Raw genomic sequence first — 5152 nt, 5'->3', positions numbered from 1 at the left:
TTTGAAGTTTAATATATGCATACTATAATTAAAGTCATATATCTTGAAGTAAGACACGCCGCTACATTCAAGTACAATAATTATAGCAGATTATTCAAAAATGCAATTTATCTGTTATTCACAAAAGGAGGCCATAATTCTTTACTTTGTTGAAATGCAGTCGGTGTCATTCCGTACATATCAATTTGTTCAATTGAATTCTTGTTAAAATGAAAAGACATGAAATCGCAGTAGTTTTAATTTTGAGTTGCCATTCGTTCTGCAACGGCTAATTGGAAGAAAATGAACAACAGCTGTTGAAGGCATTACGAAGACACAATTAACATCCGTAACTAGGTTTTTAGAGCATTACCAGTACATAAGCAAACCGTGAAGTTGAATACACGCGGGTCTCGCACGTATGCCAAATAAATGCACTTCAATGATATAAACTCAGTACAAGCCAATCACATCAAAATGAAATACATGTTAATCAATATATATCGATGCAATTTGAAAGTGTGCAAAATTGTCATTAGATCTATAGCCTAGTTAGCAAGTAATTTATTTATTATTTTTCAAACGGTACCGCTGTTAAAACCGAAAGAAAAATTTCTATACGTATACGCCTATTTCAACAAACGCGATTATTTTTAAGTTTTAAAGCGCAAACAAAGACTATTTCTACCTTGAAACCATCGGATTTTTCTAATTGGCATAGATAAAATTAAATGTATAGCCTAGTTAACAAGTAATTTATTATTTTTCAAAGTGTATCGATTTTAAAACCGAAAGAAGGATTTCTAAACGTATACGTCCATTTCGACAAACGCGATTATTTTTAAGTTTTTAAGTGCAAAAAGACGGATTTCTACCATGTAACCACCAGATATATTGTAATTGACATATATAAAATATGTTAGTTGTTTATACTTAAATTTGCTAAGCCAAATAAGTTGTGTGACTTTAATGCCGTAATGTTGATTTACAGAGCCGTTACAATACGAACTGAAACTGTACATTTAATGTATGTTGTATGAGTCATTTATGGATACTATGAATATATCATCATTCGATTATAAAATAAAACCTTTCATCTAGATATCAAAACATCCATTTACAAGAATAAGCATACTAGTGTTTATGAAGACTTTATCAACATATTTTTCAATAAATTCATAGTTTTACAGCCATAATATTGCATAATAATATCAAGGCGTCTTTGTGGGTGTTTTAGGGCCTGACCACTGAAACATTGTGCGAATTTTATAATTTCATAAAGAATGAATACGCATTGTGATGTTTGTGGTAAACATACAATAGGTAAACACTTTAAATTCAGCTTGTTTGCTCTCGTTCGGTATTTTTATTGTATCTTTCAGAAAACGTGATAATACACATTTTGACTCGAACGCTGTTACACATGGGTATGCATTAATTGCAAATACGATTCCTCGCATACTTACATGCTCTCACTTTAGACGACGTTTCAATTATAAATTAAAGTAACGTCTCCATGGCTTAGGGAAATAATTATATAATTCACTGAAGTATTTCCTTCCGCATGATGTTAGATCTGACATCTGTCGACCGACCATGCTATTTTCATTGTAATTGTTATGTAATCCATACATCGCAAGATAGTATTACTACTGACTTAATAAACTAGGTCATAAAAGAAAATCACTTTCAAATTGTGTACTTTTCTGATTTACCTACCATTTTATACCAATATTTCATTGTACGAATAAATACAGTTCAAGTGTTAGAAGTGATTACGTGTGTGAGTGAATAATGGTTTGCAATATTAATAAAGGAAAAAAAAAAATTGAAACTCAAGCAGGTGTTTAAAGCAGTAGAAACGATCAGATTAGTAAATTCGACAGAAGACACCCCATTGAACATTAATAAAGACTATTTTATTACAATCAACTGCCTAATGCGTTAAGCTATTTCGGGTGTATAATGCATTGAAATGAAACTTCGGTGTGATTGTTTATATATCTAACCGTATGGTAATACTAAACAGAAGATTTATTGTAAGATTTATTCCTATATGAGCCATGATGGCTTTATTATGCAGTGAAGCGGAATTGTATTGATATCTTCTGTAAAATACCTCCTTGAAACATTTCTTAATGTTTATGAATATATGCTAAGAACTGCAAATATATTTAACTTCAAGCTGCAGTCTAAACGACGGCGTGAATAAAACGTGTCCATACATTATTCTGCATTAATACATGTTAAGAACTGTCTAATAAGATTGTACCATGAATTGAGAATTTAAGCAACCATACTAGTTTAAAAAAAAATTCTATTACACAGACAGGTGTTCTCGAAAACTGTACGGTTTGAACAGAATGTTCAACTCAGTGATCAATGTGTGCAGTTGAATCAGAATATGCTTTGAAATAAGTATACAAAGCGAACCTACGGTGTACATTTAATGAATGTATAACCTTCTTTCTTCCGATAAGCATATGTGGTCTAGAAAGTGTCGTTTGTGTGACTGAATTTCATCGAATTCAATCCAATCAGATAAACCGGAATGAAACGATACCGTATTATAACATGAAACTGCTGTATGTTGTATTCGCTTTGCATTTTATTTAGGAGGCATAATAAGTTGCTTATATATATATATATATATATATATATATATATATATATATATATATATATATATATATATATATATATATATATATATATATATACAATGCTTAGCACTTTTCTTTGCTTACATTGTCTCTACACATTTTATCGAATGCTAGCTGAATGCTGAGCGCCCATAATTTAGAGAATACACCGCTTTCCTAGTATGAAATATTGTAGCACAATCGATGTTATTGTCGTATTAAACATAAACTAATTGCACAAAGGACCAGAGAACACGGTTTAACGTAACCAAACTTTGATGTTTAGTTTTAATACTCAGTTTTTTCTGTCTGGTCAACCATTTCTCATAGATAGAGCATAATTAAAATTCTAAAGATCGCGGGTTTAATGCCGAACGTCGCGTAAGTCAATTGGAATAGGTCGTGATATGTCATAGACAAAGTAACTAAACTGATTTCTTGTCCATTTTGTCGTAGACAACACAATACAAATGTGGCTCTGTGAGCCGACTGCTGTTACATGACTGCAAAACTGTTTACCACTGACCCAATAGGACAAATTAAACATAACAAAGTACCAACGTAACCTACTTAAACGTGTTTAGTCGCATCGTTAATTACCTTAAATTACTAAGTCATATGGTATATTTAAATAATGTGATTGAAAAACATCAACTGTTTTTAATCAGGAAATTTAAATGTAATTAAATTAACCAATAAGTTAACATTTGAATGTGCTAATATTCTATGCGATTTAAGACACGTATAATGTATATTTACTATATACGGACAGAAAACAGTGTGTATATCATTATTTATTTATAACTACAAATATTTTTGTTTTCATTTTTTAATTGCTTGTCTGCTATTATAAAAAATAGAATAAGCCTTTTATTTAAATCGACTGAAGAATAACACAGTAGTTATAGTTAAACAGCCATGTGACACTTTCGGAATTATTTTGGTTAAACTAATCCGGAATCATGTATTGATAGTTTTAATATTTATGCATTTATTTAATACTTTGTAGTAGTCGATGCATTAAACAACACATACGTTTACAATTTTTGTCTATTAACAAAATACAATTTTACCTCGTGTCAAACTGCTATTCAGACAAACAATATACAAAGTCAATAGATATTTCGTGTTAATTATAAAAGTAAACTGATGCTGTAATAATAAATCCCATCACATTAATGAGACATGAAACATATATGTACTTGGCATGAAACATACAATTTCTTGGCTTATGTTCTCCTGAACGGAAACAAGTTGACGCCTGTTTCCACGTGGGGTTTGAGTTATGTTAGTGTTATTGCCTAAAATAGAATTCACTGGATTAATCCTTAGTGACATTAAAATACAACGCACATGCACTGACTCGCCTTCGGGTCTCAATATTTATTCTTTAAATAATTTGATAATGATCTCCTTGTATGATATGTTACAAAGTCTTATTAATTTAAAATCACGATTGAATTGAGGCATGCTTTAGAATAACAGGAAAAACAAGCTTTTTGTCATAATAGTATATTGCAGCTAACCAATTGTTTACTATAAACGTACTTCCTTCGGACTTAACTAAGCGACAGGGTAACAAACTGACCGACCGACCGAATGACGGATTGACCAACAGACAAAATGTGCTGCCGATCAAAATAGTGGATTACCGACCGACAGACTGACCGGCATGTACACCTACCGTCCATAATAATGGACTGGCCTCGACACTAACGGTGGTCCGGGAGCCCGAGGCCCCCAGATTTTGGAGAGGGCCACCAGTTCTTTCAAGCTGGGTGGTCCTCCGGGCACCCTAAATTTATAGAACCACTTTGTATTGATTGACCATTTCAATCCGCGTAATTACCTTTTATTTCTTATAAGTTAATAAGACGAACGTCCGAAAAGGTAAGTAGTGCCAGTTATTAATTTATATGCGCGAAGTATTCCGATTACGCGAAGGCTAACAACTGCGTACCGGTAAAGTGCAAGCTGGCCCGAGAAGGGAAGTAACTCGTGGTCGTTAACTAATCCGTTTTCGCGACACAACAACAAAAAAGAAACTTACTTTGATAATTTCAACAACAAAAAATGTGGAGATTCCTTGATGGTGTAAAAGAGCCGGCGCCCAAAAAGCAAAAAACTGATACGGAGATTTTGGAAACTTGTCGATGTTATGAGAAGGAGAAAAGGAATCGTAATTTTCAAGAAGACTGGAAAAAAATTTGGCCATGGTTATCACATGAGATAGAAAAAAATACAATGGTTTGCACGATTTGTCACAAATACGACACTGAGGGGCCATTCGCAACAGAGGGTAGTGACAACTTTAAAAAAACAGCGGTCAAAAAACACGCGGAGTCCGAGGGGCATAAAAAAATGCTTTGCGTTTCAAGGCAGAAACTGCCCCTACAGATAGTACAGGTAGCAAAACAATTAGAATGCTCAATAAGGCGGTCATCAATAAACTGCGCATACTGTTTAAAAATGCCCATTATGTTGCCAAGTTAGGCAGGCCCTACACAGACTATGTTCAATTGTGCAGGCTT

This window comes from Dreissena polymorpha, unplaced genomic scaffold, assembly GCF_020536995.1.
Source record: "Dreissena polymorpha isolate Duluth1 unplaced genomic scaffold, UMN_Dpol_1.0 chrUn011, whole genome shotgun sequence".
Classification (NCBI taxonomy): Eukaryota; Metazoa; Mollusca; class Bivalvia; order Myida; family Dreissenidae; genus Dreissena; species Dreissena polymorpha.
This window is presented reverse-complemented; position numbering follows the sequence as displayed.